The sequence below is a fragment of the Bos grunniens genome, chromosome 1, assembly GCF_055505025.1.
Source record: "Bos grunniens cultivar Pamir isolate PY7600 chromosome 1, Bosgru_T2T1.0, whole genome shotgun sequence".
Taxonomy (NCBI): domain Eukaryota; kingdom Metazoa; phylum Chordata; class Mammalia; order Artiodactyla; family Bovidae; genus Bos; species Bos grunniens.
Genome location: NC_141165.1, coordinates 61,896,759 through 61,915,555, shown reverse-complemented (window position 1 = coordinate 61,915,555; position 18,797 = coordinate 61,896,759). Strand labels below are relative to the sequence as shown.

The window sequence follows — 18,797 nt, the reverse complement described above, 5'->3', positions numbered from 1 at the left end:
TTTAGGTGGTTTCTATTCTTCTTATAATGTAAATGGCTTTGTTCCTAAAGCTTCATACATACATACATACATAACCCTTAGGATTTATTCCTAGAAGTAGAATTACTCCATAAGAACACTTTACAAGCCTAATACTTAATCATTTACCAAAATATTGTTTCACTTTCTACTTAACAAGTAGAACATAAAATTACTCTGTTTAAGTTATAATTAGGTTTGGCAGTTTAAAAAACTAACAATGGCGTTAAAAAAAAAAGTCACTGTAATAGTCACTTCAAAAATATTAAAACTTAAAATATGCCCCAAAATTAAATTTGCCCTAATAGCAGCTGAAATACCTAAGGTTAACAAAATATTTCATATGTAAGACCCAGAAAACCCTTTATTTTGTTAAGCCCAGAGGTAGGAATATAGGATGATATGGTGAATCATGAAATCATTAGGCATTCAGCTGCTCTGTATGTTTCACTGGGGCTTCACATGGGGGTCATAATAATTGCTGGAGCTCTAGCCGCATGCATCCCCATTCCAGACAGCATGAAAGACAAAGGGAGACACTGAAAGAGGGATAATTACTATTTTCCAAAGGGACCCTATTTAGAAGTCCAGCAATGATTTCAATGGCTTTATCTTAGCCATACGATAGATAGACATTAAACAAATAATAGAGCTGTGCTCAGTTGTGTCTGACTCTTGCAACTCCATGGACTGTAGCCTACCAGGCTCTTCTGTCCATGGAATTTTCCAGGCAAGAATACTGGAGTGGGTTGCCATTTCCTACTCCAGGGGAATCTTTCTGACCCAGAGATCCACCCGTGTCTCTTATGGCTCCTGCATTGTCAGGCGGATACTTTACCGGGGCACCACCTGGGAAGCCCATCTTAGCCATAAGGCCACAGTTAACTACAACCGAAAAATATATCCTTCTGTTAGAGCACATTACTGCCTCGAAATCAGGATTATGCTACTGAGTAAAAAGTGGAGATGGACAATGTATAGAAAATTGGCAGGCTCTACTGTACCACTATATCTTGTCCCTTCAGTCAAAAAGAGACATTTGCTCTGATCAACCTGAAACCTTGAATAGAGCATGTTATACCCCATAGCCCTGTTCAGTGTTACTATGAGGAACTGAGTGTTGAGGCAGTAAAGGAAAACATGGCCTTCCAGTCCACCCCCTCCTCTAAAGCCAGCAAGGCAGTGGCAGCATGCATGATTTAGTGTGGGCTGGGGGAGATAGTTGTCCAGGAGCTTGAGACAGTGCCAAGCACCAGAGAGCAGCGAGAGCACCACAGCATGGTTTGGAGGAGTACTGAACAGCATGGTGAAGAGGCAGGCTGCAGTGTGCACTGACAGTAATCTGATTTGAGGTTCAAACTCTGTGTCACCAAACGTACAACTGAAACTGTCCCTGAAGGAAAAGAAGACCTCATCCTGTTCTTACAAGAATGGAGGAGAGCCAATAGGCATATGTGTGGATCAAATCAGGAACTCCTCCCCCATCCCACTCCCCACCCCAAATACATACACAAACAAGCATTTTTAAGCCATCAGGGTACCAAATTATTGTTTTTCCTACAATCTGTGACTTTTGTTGGGTCTCTCTGTGCTCTTCCACTCTCCTTTCACCTTGTTCTCCCTGCTATTTTGCCCCCTACCCCCTTATTAGGCCAACTTGTGTACTCTCTTTATTACAGTATCATTTATTTTTACCCTAAGAAGAATGTAATTTTGATAGGAAAGAGAGTTCTCATTTGACAGTCAAATGATATAATTTTGTGACTATTTAAAGCAAGTCATTTAACCTCTCTGAACCTTAATTCCCACATCTGTGAAACTGATGACTACTTACATATTTCCCAGGCTTGCTGAGTAAAGCAATTATAAAACACTCAGCAATGTAAAAAAAAAAAAAAAAATATATATATATATACACACACACACACACACAAAGGTTCATTCGTTAGTCTGTTTTCCACACTTCAGAACTTTGCTGTAAAGAAAACTACCGATTCTTGCTTTGAGCACTATGGGAACTGCAGACTGGGGGATCCTAGGAAAGATCCCAACACAGAACTAGCCCTGGAGCGGACACAGTTTTGGAGACTTTGCTGGTCTCACAAGAAGGGTGGAAGTCTACAAAAACTTGTTTCTTCTAAGAAAGGAAGACAAGAAAATGAGGGAATAAGAGCCGTGGCTTGGAGGATCGGACCACTGGGAGGACAGGGTGGCAGATGATCTATCTGGAAACATATTTGAGCTGGCCTCAGCGTAGGGAAGGAGAGCCTGTGATGCTGTGCTGAGACAAGAGCCTAAACAGGATCAAATGACTTGCAATAACCTTAGAACCCATTTCCTGTATGAGGAATAACCATGTAAGGCCAAACCCTTATAACCGGTTAAGCCACCTAACCTTACAAGGCTAAATGAAAAAAGTTGAAATCAAATCTGTACATCTATGATCACAGTTTCATGTACTGGGGATTTTTATCATTTTTTTTTTCTATATTCCTAGTTTTCTATAATTAGTATATTTTTATATAATCAGAAAAAATGAATTAAAAACCATTTTATATTGGAAGCAATAATAACCTCAAATATAGAATTGGTAATATAATTATGGTAATTTAAGAATTATTTAAAAAGATAAAGTACATAAAAAACAATATAAAATTTGACAATGCTATACTAAACATAACAAAAAAAGCAAATGCAGTATAATTAAAACTAAAGCAAAATAGAAGGGATTATACAAAAACATGAAAATTTTTTGTCACCAGCAAAGACCATTAATAATTCCGAGGGAATCATAACAGAATCCGCGTAATAAAATAAAGCCTAACCTTCTTGTCCTTTGTGATTAATCTAGTTTCGCTTGCTCAAAGGGTGTTCCATGCAGTGGCCTCAAACAGGCACTTCAGACCAGAGCTCCTCCTGAAAAATGGCTGCGCCTGACGCAGCTCGCGCAGTGTGCAGAGACGCTGCGAACGACAGCTTAATCCAAGATGGCGGCAGCTGGCCATGCGCAGAGAGGCTGCAACCCGCACTGCGATCTGAGCGAAATCCAGGAGCAGCAGAGCTGCGCCCCTCCCCAAGAACTCTCCCGAGAACATCCCTGCAAGAAGATCTCTGTAAAGCAGCCACACCCACTAGGGTGAGCGCTCCTATCTCTCTACGCTGTAATCAAAGTGAGAAACTTCTCTTTGCATCTGAGCCAAACTCAGTCCCATTCTATTGGCTCAAACAACACTGGAGAGAAGAATCCTTGTTGGGGACCCATGTGGAAAGGTTTGGTAATATTTTCTGAAGGTCTTTTAAAAGTAAGAGCAATTTTAATTTTTTTTTCTAAATTTAAGCATTCGTCAGGATTGTTTTATTACTTTAAAACTTAAGTATGGTACAAATGATACAACCTTTTTTTTTTTTTCTGGTCAGGATTCCTGGGGACTGAGGGCAGCTAGCTATGAACAAAACTATAATAAACTATAACAAAACTATAAATCCAGAATAATATCACTCACCCAGCATGCTGTGACACTGGAGACGTGGGAGTTAGAAATAGCGTCTACCAAGAGGAAGGAGTTTGAGATCAAGGATGGAGGTGCAGGGGGTTCCCACTTTTTTTTTTTTTAATTCATAAGGATGAGATGGGCTTGTGTGATCTAGGAATGTGGGCTGTGTCTTATGAGGTTGGGAGTTTCATGTTCTCCCATGTATTTTTTTTTTGTAATCCCCAAGACTTTAATAAAATCGAGTTCAAACAAACTAGCCTCTTTTCTACTTAAGTAAAAAAGATCTCTGTGGCCATTCTTGGGGACAGCCATGATCCATGACTAGAGTATAACAGAAAGAGAAACTGCAAGATGACTCTCCTGGAAGTGGAGGCAGGCACTCTTGATTCAGCTTTTCCTGGGAGTATCCCCCTAAGTGAGGATCTGGAAGCTTCAGTGCTTTATTTTTGCTCTGGTTGCAGGCATTTGCCATCAGCTGTCAGGCAGCTTGGAGGCAGCTTTGGAGAACACAAAGCCAAGAGCCTCTGAACAGCATACCTGTGACTGTGGTCTGAAGTTGCTAACTGCAGCCACTAATTGACTAGCATTGCTTAGTGGTCTCCAGTTCTGTTCACTCTCAAAATGACACCCAAGCTGTTCAACCTCCTTTTCAAACCCCACTCCTGCATGATAAGGTGGAAGATTCTGTATCTCAATGTCATTCTCAGAGATGATTTTTTTCAACCCCAGAACCAATTGTTCTCTAAATTGCCACCTCCTAATTAGCTCTTTCATTCACCCCAAACTCCATTCCTCATCCCATTGCCTGACTTGCTTCATGATCTTTTCCAGATTGGGCTTCCCAGGTGGCGCTAGTGGTAAAGAATCCACCTGCCAATGCAGGAGACGCAGGAGACTCAGGTTTGATCCCTGGGTCAGGAAGATCCCTTGGAGGAGGAAATGGCAACACACTCCAGTATTCTTGCCTGGAGAATCCCATGGACAGAGGAGCCTGATGGGCTACAGCTCATGGGGTCTCAAAGAGTTGGACACGACTGAGCACAATGCTCTTTTGATGCTTTACCTAGATTGTTGCAATAGCCTGGGAATTGGTTCCTCTGCTTCTGTTCCTAACAACCCCACCCCAAAACTACCAAGGTATTGTTTTTAAACAGATTTAGACATGTTATTACTCCCGTTACTCCCACTATTTCTCCATTAAAAACTCCCGTTATTTAAAAGAGACTTCTGTGTTTCTTCATTGATTACCAGATACAATCTAAATGTCTTGGTCTGAGATTTAAGATCTACATTTCCCATCTCATCGTTTACCACTAGCCCTGTGTTCTAGCTACACGGTATTTCTTAAAGGTCCTTCTTTCCTTAGCTTTTTTTTTTTTTTTCCTTTCCTTACTTTTCTCTCTCTCTCCTTTTTCTCTTATTTTTCTTAATTGAATTACAATTGATTCACAATGTTATTAGTTTCAGGTGTACAGCATAGTGATTCAGTATTTTATAGATTATATTCCACTAAAAGTTATTGCAAGATAATGGCTATAATTCTCTGTAGTATACAATATGTCCTTGTTGCTTATTTATTTTATGTGTGTGTTAGTTAGTCGTGTCTGACTCTTTGTGAACCCATGGACTGTAGCCCGCCAGGCTCCTCTGTCCATGGGGTTTTCCAGGCAAGAATACTGGAGTGGGTTGCCATTCCCTTCTCCAGGGGATCTTCCTGACCTAGGGATCTCCTACATTTCAGGCAGATTCTTTACCTTCTGAGCTACCAGGGAAGCCCTTTATTTTATACATACCCCTGATTTGCCCCTCTCCCCTTCAGTAACCACTGGTTTGTTTTCTATATTTGTGAGTTTGTTTCTGTTTTGGAAAAGCCACGCTGCCTGCCTTCCAGACGCTTCGCTGCAGAGCATAAGCTCCCCAGCCAGGCCCCCTCACCCTTCCCCAAAATGCCGGTCTTCTGGCCACCTTGGGCCTGGGAAGGAAGACTGTGTTCCTGAATAGTCACAGCCCACACACACTTCAGGAAGTAAGAGCCCTGGGACTTCAGAAACTCAAGGGCAGGGCCCCCAGCCCAGCCTGCCCTGTTGTCACAGGGGTGTGCGAACCCAGAGCCTCCTGTCTCACTCATCTATACCTGTTTAGCATTCGCTCCAGAGAGGGTCCTCCTGCCCCCAACCTAGGTAAATGCAAGATCCACCTTTCCCACCAGGGCTGCCAAAACTGGTCTGCTTTCCCCACCAGAATGATGTTGTTATTGCGAACCAGGGAAACAGGGGAAAAGGTACAGTCTCTATCCTCACGGAGAAGGCGATGGCACCCCACTCCAGTACTCTTTCTTTCCTGGAAATCCCATGGACGGAGGAGCCTGGTAGGCTGCAGTCCATGGAGTCGCGAAGAGTCGGACACAACTGAGCAACTTCACTTTCTGTTTTGTATATGCATTCATTTATACTATTTCTCTTTTTTTATATTTATTTCTTAAAACAGCAAAAACAACAAACCTCAAAAACATAGGATATAAAAATGAAAGAAAAATTGCAATTTCACAACACCAATACATAATTAGTTGTGTCATTTGATAGTATCTTATTATTTCTGTATGTGCATAATTTCAAGTTATAAATGTTTTTATTACCCCCCATTTGAAGATGAAAAAGCAAAGATTCAGAAAAATCATGACAAGCTTTCTCATTGTTTCTTCACAGATCTAATTTACAATTTTAATCACAAGTTAGAAGCTATGAAATTTAGTCCTGAAATGCAGAAGATAACTTTCTTCACTTTTCTCTGACTTAATATATCAATTTTGGTTTCTAATCCCATTCTTTGAGTGCAATGGAAACATAACTTCAGTCAATTTACCACACCTCTTTCCTTTACCCTGGGGGGGGGGGGGTTGCTGCAAATCCTTAATGTCACCTAGCTACCTAGCATCTGCTTAGGTGTACATCACCTCGACTGTTCCTTGAGCACCCATTGAATGCTAGCCGCTGAAGAGCCCTCCGTTGTAACAACACAGTGGGACTCATCTGATTCCAGGGCTCCCTCCTTACCATTTCTGAGCGTGGGGGGTTCATTGTTCAACCCTCACACCATGGCAGGGCTAGGGAACTCTGCAGGGCTCTCAACCATTTACCATGGCACCATTTCTTCCCTGGGGTCTTGCCTCCCCTCTGGAGCTCAGCCTGTAGAGCAAAGCCACTCCACAGCAGTGAATGCTTCTCCCCCAATTTCCTTTCCTAATTTTCTTCTTTTCTGCGCTCAAAAGGAACTAGACTCAGAAATCGGAAAAGATTCCTTTTCTCTGCCTGATGTTATCTCGACCTTTTCCTGAGATGAAGAAGGTCTAATCTGGTGTTAAATAGAGGGAAGGCAGAAAAGGAAATACTGGAGAAAACTGTTAATATTTTAAAAATACTTTTCTGACAAAATAGCATAGATAAAATTTTGTTTTCTCTTCTTTAAACTGACCACAAGCATACTGAATATTATCACATAGTTTTTAAAATTATAATTTTAATACTTGGATACTAATATATTGCTTAAATTCCATGAGGATGTGGCATCTGCTATGTTCTTTTGGTGATGAGGGACAGTTAAATTAGCTATAATGGGGCTGGCTTCACAGAAAGTGTGACAGGAGAGCGACTTTATATCAGAGATGATTTTAGGGTCCTTAGCAGATTCTTACTGTTGCTAGTACTAAGATATTAAAGATATGAACTTAAATTTCACACATTATATTTCGATTTCTATCCCTTTTTATATTGAACAAAGAGATTCTATAGTTGCAGGCTTCCCAAGAGCCTGATGCTTTGTAAAAGATTAACTTTGTACCCCATGTCCTAATGCAGTTTACAATTGTCTGACTCTTCGTGACCCCATGGACTATATCCTGACAGAATCCTCTGTCCATGGAATTCTCCAGGCAAGAATACTGGAGTGGGTAGCCATTCCCGTCTTCAGGGGATCTTTCCAACCCAGGGATGGAACCCCAGTCTCCAGAGTTGCAGACAGATTCTTTACTGTCTGAGCCACCAGGGAAGTCCCCCTTATGACTGCATACATAGCATCGAATAAAAGCCTTTTGGATACACAGAGAGCTAGAATAAATAAGTAAAAATCTCTGCTGTTTAAAACAATATAGTTTTCTGGCTGCGATGCAATATCTAGTACACTAGATTTCAAATCCAGTGGTTCACATTCAAATTTCCATGGCACTTTTATTTTGTTTGCTTTTTATAGGATACAGTGCAAAGCAACGTCATTTCTAGAATTCCTGTGTAGAATGACTTCAGATATAGCAACCTGGTTAAAAAGAGGGTGATGGGATTAAGCAAATTATCCTAAAGCAGGGCCTGCATAGCAAACACAAGATTTTTCTTTTTTTTTTTAATCTGTGTATTTGGGCTGATGAAGATTGGATCTATGGGCCAGGACTAAAAATCCTACCCCCAGCCCCTCAAGGGCACTGCCACTGATATTAGGTACAGCATGGGATATCTGACAGACCTTACTTGCTATATGATCTTGAGCAATATACTTAACTTCTCTAAGTGTTAATTTTCTCATTTAAAATATTGATAACCATTCCTAACTACTAAGGTTGTTGTAAGGGCTTCCTTGGTGGCTCAGACAGTAAAGAATCTGCCTGCAATGCAGGATACCCAGGTTCAATCCCTGGGTTGAGAAGATCCCCTGGAGAAGGGCATGGCTACCCACTCCAGTATTCTTGCCTGGAGGACTCCATGGACAGAGGAACTTGGCAGGATATAGTCCATGGGGTCACAAGACTCAGATGACTGAGTGACTAACGCTTTTATTTTCAAGAGTTAGATAAAGTACCTGACACATAGTAGGCACCTCAGTAAAGGGTAGCTACTATTAGTATTATTATTGCCCATGAAAGGGTCTGTGAGCATAAACAGGATGACTATGGAGGAAAGATGAGGTTCAAGAAAATGAACACTAGTAACAAATCACTTAGCCTGTGATGTCTGACCTTTGGGGAAATTTAAAAGCTGATCATTGCTTGATTTCATGGTATTACCCTTCCCCAGGACCCCAAAGTATTATGTGACATGTTTATTTGTCTAAGTGATTTAGCTTCTTGAGACCTTAGATTTTGTAACACCCTCTGTGCTACTGAAGGTTGTATGGAGAGTTTCAAAATCAGGGTTTGAGATTTCCTTTAAAATATTAACAGAAAAGTAAACAAAGTGTCTTCTTCTTCCTAATATAACAGGATCTTCCCTTCCTAATATAAGATGTCATCTAATCGATGGCTGGCTTCATACCTAGGCTGACATTAGGATGTTATTTAACCGCCCTACCCCTGCCTTCCACCATGCTTCCTCCCCTCTCCACCACAAATAAGCACTGGAAGTTAAAAGCTGCAATTCCACTTCAAAGCAATGGTCCGGGTCCATAGATAGGACATTCCAAAGGGCTAAGCAGAGCCTGTGCTTGAAATAAGAAAAGAAGGAAAACTGAACGTGGGGGCTGGTAACCATAGCATTTGAGGAGTGGCTCTGGGAGAAGAGATCTTAGGGAAACTCTGAAGTGGGTATAGGAAGTGGTTGGACACAACCAAGGAGAAAAGGTACCTGAATATATTATTACCCAGCTCACCCTCTGGACACCCTTGGGGCAGCTGGCTTCACTTAGTATCCTCCTTCTCTCGGATGATCTCTCCAGAAACATTAACATCAACCCCTGTATAAATGTCAATGATAAGTCGAGAATATTCTGGCTACCCTAGGAAATCAGGATTTCTCAGGAAATCTGAGTGCTTGGGCCAGGTCGGCTGTTAGTGTTTTGGGAGAGCTCCAGGAAATGATCTGTCTTGACTTCACTATCTTCATTTGCATTCTTTTGTTTAACAAATTTTTGTGTAGCATCAGCCAGCCAGGTATAGTGAAAAATCCCAATGATAAAACAGAAATATGGTCTTTGATTTTATGATGTTTATTACATAGTGTATGTAGAGCAAAACCAAACAACTAAATGAAATAATATAAACGATGGTGGTCCATCAAAGTGGTAAGGAAGAAACATTCAGGTCAAAGCAGCATGATGAACAGAGCCCCTGAGGCTGGTGAGATAGGTGCCCATGAGTACTGGTGGCAGAGGGAGGTATGGGGAGAGCCAGAGAGATGAGGTTGAGGACACTGCCCCGGGGGGCGATGTTGCAGGGACACCTAGGAGTGGGAAGGCCAGAATAGGAGTTTCACTTGAAGAACAGTGAGAAGCCCCTGGAGGATTTCAAGTAGAGATGAGATGATCCATGTATAATTTATGAATATTTCTGCATTCCTTACTGCCTATCCCCTCCAAGTAGTTATGGCCCAAGGTGGCTCAGCAGTAAAGTATCCACCTGCAGCACAGGAGGCACAGGACATAGGGGTTCAAACCCTGGATTAGGAAGATCCTCTGAAGGAGAAAATTGCAACCCATTCCAGTATTCATGCCTGGAAAATTCCACAGGCAGCAGAGCCCGATGGGCTACAGTCCATAGGGTTGCAAAAAACTTGGACACGACTGAGTGAACACACACACACAATCTCTTTCATATGAGAAAATACTCCAACCTAAAGAATAGCCCTTAGATTAGAAAATCACTTTCTAGGAAACTGCTGTCCCACTTCTCTCCCGTCTGCCTGGAATTTTACCCTCCCCATTGTAACAGATCCCCTCATCTGAAATTTCTTGGCATCTTCTGCAAGTCCCATGTCAAGGAATATCACCTGTATCTTATTAACGTTGGATGAGCCACGTTCTAACTTGCTTTCAATTCCCTGTAAACCTCGAGTCACCTGACCGAAGCCTCTTGCCTTAGAATTCTAAACCATAATACTGCTTCTCTATGAAATCATTTACTTTCCCATACAATTTGCTTGAGAACTATTTGATAAGCTTGTTGTCAAGAAAGAGAGAAGGAACCCAACAAACATTTGTGTTGTGTCCTGCATCTCCCACAAAGATAAAGCTATTCTTTCCAAATTATGGTCTCCAAAGACATCCTAAATCCTCCAGGCTTAAGTGTTTTAGGATATCCAGTGAGAACTCAGCAAACACCACATGGCAAAGAACCATAACCACAACGTCTGCTTCTAAGCAATATAACTCATGGGATCTGAGCAGATAACTGGTCTTTCAAGACTCCATTTCTCACAGAAGTACATGTAATTTCTTCCTCATGCCTTAATTTAGCTTGGCAATATTTTGCAGTTCTTGTGCAGCTTTTGTGTTTTCCAGCTTGACATGGGTAAAGGAGAAGAGACGGCTCTAATACCTTTGGATTTTGTACGGATTGTTGGTGCCCAAAGCCAAACTTTTCCAGCAGCTGGTAAACAGCTTTAAAATTCAGGATCTCTTCTTTTGGCTCTCATTTGCCTGAAGAGCCATAAATGTCAGTCTTGTAACTTCCTCACAAACAAAGCCCATTGGTAAGTCAGTAAAAGCAGGCGGGATGTATGCTCATGACGAGCATGTTAAGACATTTCATTACCTTCTTTTCCTGATGGCTGTGCAAGATCAGAGCCGAGAAAAGAGCCTGCACAGCTTACTGATGAACTGTGTTTTTAAAGCTTAGTTGAAAGATATACTTAGCATTCAACTGAAACATGCAAGTCAAATGAAAGGGCTATTTTCATCAGGTTTCCCTATAGTTTGAACAATTTGGAATAATTAGATTGGACCATTAGGCCAGAAATGAGTGCAATTACAATACATAGGCTGTCTTCTAAGGATGGTTATATTTATTGAGTAGGGACTGAAAAGCAGAATGTCTTTTCTTGCCTTTTACATTTATTCTCATCTTTTCTAAAAACTCCCACTCTGCCTTTTCCTGTCAATTATGTCTAAGTTGAGGTTATTTTAAAATTTTAGTCTCTTCAGAATTATCTGTTTGTTTGTTTTTTTTTTTCCTCCTAGAATGTTAAGTCTTCCTGGCAAAGTCTTACAATCTCTTTTCCTTGAACCTATAAGAACCTTGTTAACTACATGATACGGAGTAAACCAAACATTTGTGCAGTGTCTGTCTGCCTAAGAGATAAAGCTGTTCATGCAATGAAGTTCTGGAAGACATCAATAACCCCCTTTAGCTCTAGGCATTTTAGGAGTGCTGTCTTAAGAAAAAAAAGACTGTTTTACAAACTCTGGGTGTGCAGTGAGCCTTAATCTCTTGCAGTAAGATAATGAGTGTACTCTTGGGTAAATAAGTGAAGAAAAGATTGACAAAGAAATGAACATGTTGACTACATTTATTCTTCAGCAGTAATGTAACAGTAAAAACTTTTCAAAATAAGTTATTTTTGACCAGATTTTTAAAATAAAATGTATTACTTGATCCTATTTGATCTAATGCAGCAAACTCCTGGTTTTTCTATTTTAGTTTCATGTGTTGAGTTTTTTTTAAAGAATAAAAACTAACTCATTCCAGTAAAATAATAGAAAGAAATGTTAATTTATAATAGTGTCCTTAGTTTTTGCCCAAAATTGTGTAAATGACCATACTTACTTGTAGATTTTAATAGGCCATTCTTCCAAATGTCACAGATCCAAATGACTAAAATTCTATTATAAAGGCTTCTATACATCGTTGAGTTTTGTTCAGAACTTTTCTCAAGGGTTATGCCCATTAGTAAATTGTTCTCAAAACCAATGACTTACTCTGAGGATTGCAATGCTTTGCTTAAGGAGCAAAGGATATATTTTGTGAAAAAAACTCTTCAAGAATACAATTTGATACCAGAATGATTATAAAAAGTGATATCTATTGTTTGGTGAATTCTAGTTTTCTGTTATTCTACAAATGAGTCACAATTTCTTCGTTTTCTAAATTACAAACTCCCATACATATAATGTGTGGCGGTGGTGGTGTGTTTGTGTGTGTGTATGTATGTGTTCGTGCAGGGAGATCGTTAGAATGTGATATGATCACTCAAGTTTAAGTAATTTGTTTTATGTGAAATGAAAAGAGCACATTACAGCTCATGAGAAAGTCAAGACTGGAAAAGCCAAACTAAGTCCTCCTCTTTTTTAAATGTCTAGAAAGTTGCTTTGGCTGTTAACAGGCATACCTCAGAGATATTGGGGATTCAGTTCCAGACCACGTCAATAAATCAGATGCTATAATAAAGTGAGTCACAGAATATTTTAGTTTCCCAGTGCATATAAAAGTTATGCTTATACTATACTGTAGTCTATTAACTGTGCAATAGAATTATGTCTAAAAAAGTACACAACTTAATTTAAAAATTCTTTATTGTTAAAAATGCTAACCATCATCTGAACCTTCAGCTTTGCTGGTAGCGTGTCTTGCCTCTATGCTGATTGAACAGGGTAAAAGTATTAATTGGCCTAATTTAGATATTGTTGCATCTCCAGGGTGTAGGGAAGGCTTTCCTGGTGGCTCAGATGGTAAAGAATCCGCCTGCAACGTGGAAGACCGAGGTTCAGTCCCTGGGTCAGGAAGATTCCCTGGAGAGGGAAGTGGCAACCCACTCCAGTATTCCTACCTGGAAAATTTCTTGGACAGAGGGAGCCTGGTAGGCTATAGTCCATGGGGTCACAAAGACTCAGATATGACTGAGTGACTAACACTTTTTCAGGGTATAGGGAGGCCCAGGGAGAGGGAAAGAGACTGAACTTTGGTTGGTGGAGTACTCAGAACACACTCCCGCCTGCCCCAATACACTAAGATCCAGTGCTTATCCTGCTTGTCCTCAGAAACCTCCCCTGACTACGCCAGCCCAAGGAAGTTTGCCCTCTTGGTCTCTCACTTACTATTTGAACTAACCATTTGACCTGTATCAATGACAGGCTGGTGGTGCCATTTATCTCATCCCATGTTTATATCTTATCTGTCCAATTAAATTCAGGGTTCTTAAGAGTTACTACCTTACTATCTTTTTTTTTTTTAATTGTATCATGTAAGAGCTCAGCATGGTGCTTTACACAGTGGAGTAGGTGGTCAACAAATTTGGTTGAATGATTAGACAGTAGAGAAAATAATGAATGTATTTTTCAAGACCACCTTGTTGACCTAAAGAAAAGAAAAAGTTTAACAATCCTCAGAAGTAAGAAAGTTTTATTTATGGAGAATCGAGCTTCAGGGTCCAAATTTGAATGACTTCAGGTTGAAGATAATTCCATTTCTGCTGTTGTAGCAAGCCCTCTCATTTAACAGACAAAACATCCACCCAGCTATAATATTCATTTCAATTTACAAATTTTAACAAAAGAGAAATTTTGAGGAGATCTGTGTTGAATTGGTTAGGAGAAAAGAAAGGAGTCAGTTGCTGAAGGAGCATTATTTGCACTTTCACATCCCCCTCTTAATATATTAAATTTTCTTCCTTCATATTTCTCTCCAGAAGCACCATTTTTCACAGTGGCCAAAGAGCTACTTAGGACTAGTTTTCCTTCCTGCTGTATTTTTGTCCGCATCAAACTGCTCAGCTTAGATTAGAAGTCAAGGGGTTATTTTGTTTTTTGTATCCTGGACAGGTCTGAAAATAGACTTTGTCACAACAAGCAGCAATTACAGAGCACTTAATATTTGTAAAGTGCTTTCCAATCTTTTACCAGTTTGCCTTTGAAATGCTATTGTTGATGTGAGCTACTTATCTTCTGAATTTCCAGATGGAGAAAGGGCAGAGAGGTTAAGTGGTTTGCCTGAAATTTAATAGTATGTTACTACTAGTGCTCCAGTATTAATGCTCCACAATTCCTGAGTGAAAAATGTTATCCACATTTCCTTTCTAATTTTGAAGGAAAATAGAATCCTAGAGCTATCTATTAGACACTTATTGGTAGAATGGTAGAAGTATTTGATTCCTGGTTTTTATTTGTGAAGAGATTAGAAGGAGCTTTAACAAAATAAGACCAGTTAGAGAACTTTTAGAGGAGGAAATGGCAACCCACTTCAGTATTCTTGCCTGGAGAATACAATGGACAAAGGAGCCTGGAATCACAAAGAGTCGGACATGACTGAAGCAACTTAGCAGCAGCAGCAGCAGACAAATTTTAAGTAACTTAGTAAACGAAGAAAACAATTTTGTGGAATAGAGATACACAGGACTTTTACATAGGACAATAAAGCTACATAGGACTTCTTTTTTTTTTTACTTCGGTATCCAAGTAGTCAAGAGCTAATGCTAAATGCTAACAGTAAAATTCTCCTTTGCTAAACACTTTTAAACATTCCATTTTGTTCAAGATAATTTTATGCTTTGAGAAAAGGGGAGATGGGATCACACTGCTGATATGGGGGTAGAGATTACTGGTGAGGGTGACCAGTTCTTCCATGAACTCAGTTTCCAGTGGGGAACACCAAGACCCCATCCTATGGACTTACCACTCCTGAATTCAGTGAGTGACCTGGAATGACCTGGCACCTTAGATTTTTTTCTTCTCTAGATCCATCTAGGTGACTTGTAGACGCTTCTTTCCACACAACCAAAGAAAGCCATTTGGGAATGCTATTTTTCTCTGAATAGGCCTCTTGTGTTGTGATTGGCTTTGCTCTTGGGAGATGGACTGTAAATGGAGAGTTGCAATTGTTAAAAATAAAGATTTTTACCCAAGTTCATTGCTACCTCTGTTCATATATGCTTGGTTTTCAATTTGTTACTCACTTGCAGGTGGAGCAGGGTTATATGCCTCTAACTTAAACATCATTGATTAAGCAATATAGCAATCTTCTGTCAGTATTTAAGTACAGAGCTAAGGAATCCACTCCTTTTTAGGCCCACTTGCCAGGAATCACCTTGACCAGGCTTCAGAGGAATGCCCTCTTTGGTGAGGCTCTGGAAAAGCTGGATGGAGAGTAACTCATATTCTCCTTCTACTTCTCTGTGAGTGAGAAATGCTTTAAAAGAAAGAGAGATTTACATACCTAGGAAGGTCACCATGGCTCAGATATTCTTGGCCTCATCTTTGAAATTGCTCATCAAATAGAGGTTAGGAACTCTGACATATTTGGAGAAAAAAAGAGATCAAATCAAGCAAACAAAGTTTTCAAAAGTTACTTCTAGAGAAAAGAAAAGTGTTCTTACCTGAAGTAGCCAATCTCCTTCATTCTCTGAGAAAAGATGCTTTGGCTACCTTAGTTCACAGTAATTCTTAGATTTATTTGGAATAAAAGAGTAAAATGAATTTTCGGCCACTCTGATAGCTACAATCATCTTATGAGTTCATAAAGCCAAGTCTTTAGAAGAAATATGGCCTTCAGTCCCTGTTAATATATCAAAATCTAAAAGTCTGTATAGTGTTCTATTGACTTATTTTTGATGACTACATTCTTTTTTCCCCCCAACATATCATTAAGGGCAGGGCTTTCCTGCCCCAGGATATTCAGAGTTAAACGAAAAAGTTATTTTGGAGGTAACACTCCAAAGTAATGTCACTATGATAATCCAAGGAAAATGGAACCATAGAATATATTTCTTTTTCATTTCACAGCTGGCATGTTTATTACCTATTTATTTCATTCTATCTTTCTCTGGAAAAAGGCTTAACATTAAAGATGATTTACCTTTTTTCAAAGTATGTCTTTGGATGATGAGGAGGAAACCTGGGAACCTATGGTGGACTATTTGGGTATAGGTATACTAATAAAAGTCAGCATTCTCACCTCCTTCTGTCAGTTTTCTAAAACTCCCTTTTATGGAGAGCCCCTAGGATAAGCCCTAGTTGAGCTTCTGAGTTAATGGCAGAAAATAATAACAGATGACATTTATTAGGTGCTGTGTGAAAGGCACTGAGATGATCAGTTTGCATATAGCACTCTACACAACAATCCTATGATAACACTGATATAAAGCCCATGTTAATACTAGGGTATATTATCCTGAGTGAGCAGACAGTTGATACTGATCTTAAGATAGTTAAGGGACTTGCATGTGGTCACACTGTTCATGGGAAATAAAAATGGAAAGAATCTAGGCAGTCTTATTCAGAGCCGGGTTCTTGGCCCTTCCATGAGCTGCATCTAGTTGCTTTTTGTGGGTGAACACCTGGGGAGGTAGGGGAACATCATCCCATAGCTAATAGATCGTGGTCCACTGTTTGCTCTATTTTGAATCAAAACACATAAACTCAAGAAAAAAAAAATGTCCACAAAATACTGTGGAAGAAAATGAAACTTAATTTATGCTAAAGAATATATATATATAGAGAGAGAGAGAGACACATACACGCTGATGGGCTGAAAGAACCAAAAGAGAAGGACAGAGGTACTTATTCTGGTGGATAAAAATGACTGCTATTTGTTTGAAGCCTAAAGTGCTGGTTAGGACGAAAGTATCAGCCTGCCAATCTCTAGAATTAGTGATAAGGAAGCACAGTGGTCTCTCCCCATCCCCTACTAGAGGACTTTTTAACAGAAACTTCCACTTTACAGTCAGTGGTGTGTTTTTTTTTTTTTTTTTTTTATTCTTCCAATTTTATTTTATTTTTAAACTTTACATAATTGTATTAGTTTTGCCAAATATCAAAATGAATCCGCCACAGGTATACATGTGGTTTAGAAACCTCAAGAATCATATAATAATTTTAGGGAAATTGAGACTGAAGAAATAATGAATGTGTTTAATGGATCAAATTACAGTGAGAATCAACATACATGTATTGAATATGTATGTGTGAAAAATGAATCTTGACCCCCTTTCCTCACACAATGCTAAAAAAGCAATCCCAGATAGCTTATAGAACTAAATGTGAAAGGGTAAATGGTAGAGATTCTAGGAAATGACATAGAAAATATCTTTGTGACTTTAGAGTAGAAAAATATTTCTTAAACAAGACACAAAAAGTTAAAAGATTGGTATATTGGACTTTGATAAAATTAAGAGCTTCTGTTATCAAAAGACATCTTAATTAAGAGAATAGAAAGGAAAGCCACAAAATAGAAGAATATATTTGTGATGCATAGAATTCACTAATGACTCATAGTCAAAATATTTAAAGAACTTCGATAAATCAGTAAGAGATAAAACAGACAATCTAGTAGAAAAATGTGCAAAAAACTGAAATAGAGACGTCACCAAAAAAGATACGCACATGGCCAATAAATATTATTAGCCTTCAGAGAAATCCAAATGTAATTCCACTATACCTTTACCAGAATGGCTAAAATTAGGACTGAAAATGCTAACAGTTGGCAAAGACATAGAGTAACACACACTGCTGGTTGGAATGTAAGTTGGTACAATCACTCTAGACAACAGTGTGGCAGTATCTCCTAAAGCAGAAAGTATGTATATCTTATACCAAATTATTTCACTCCTAGGTATATACATGGGCTTCCCAGGTGGATCTAGTGGTAGAGAACCTGTCTGCCAATGCAGGAGACGTAAAAGAGGCAGCTTCGATTCCTGGGTCAAGAAGATCCCCTGGAGGAAAGCATGGGAACTCACTCCAGTATTCTTGCCTGGAGAATCCCATGGACAAAGGAGCCTGGTGGGCTACAGTCCATAGGGTTGCAAAGAGTCGGACACAACAGAAGTGACTTAGAGCAGCACAGCACAGGTATGTAGTTAATAGAAATGTATTCATATGTTTATGCAAGACATATTCATAGAAACATTAGTCATAATAGCCCCAAACTGAGAGCAATAACAACACAATGTACTGCCAACACAGGCAGCAAAATAGATAAAGCTTGTGAATGTAATGCTGAGTAAGAAAAGTTAGACGCAGAAAAATACTTATCATAAGATTTTATTTATAAGAAGCTCAAAGACAGGCAAGGCTTACTGATGGCAATGGTGCCAGAACTCAAGATAGTGGTTATGCTCCATAATCTTCTCTGCCCTGACTGATACACTATCAAAAACTGATATACGACCTTCACTCTGAAGCTTCATGTGATAGGTACTCTCCTGCAATGCAAGAGAACATTGCTTGTGTTTCTATTTAAATTTTATATCATCTGCCTTGCTTAGTAATTAGCAATGTTCTTCTATTTTCTTTTAATGTCTGTTTTCTTCTTCTACCACTAACCCCCATCTCATTGTATACGAATATACTCACATACTACCTCATAAGGAAAATAAGGTTGCATTTCTTAAAGATACTCCTAATAAGTTATTTAAAATAGTGTTTTTACTGAAGTATAACATACATGTAAAAAAGTGAACAAATCATAATTGTATCAATTAATTTTCACAAAGTGAACAATGCCATGTAATAAACGCACAGATCAAGAAATAGCACTTTTTAGCACCCCAGTTATTACCTTCCGAAAGGTAACCAAACCCCCAAATCACAAAACAGTAC

General features: G+C 39.4%; 1 long non-coding RNA gene across 1 annotated transcript; it reads left to right on the top strand.

Moving 5' to 3' along the window:
- Positions 1-1,906: 1,906 nt before the first annotated feature.
- Positions 1,907-4,736, top strand: LOC147379536 (uncharacterized). Its single transcript, XR_015161668.1, has 2 exons — positions 1,907-3,154; positions 4,344-4,736. It is a non-coding gene; the product is annotated as an uncharacterized LOC147379536 (long non-coding RNA).
- Positions 4,737-18,797: the final 14,061 nt, after the last annotated feature.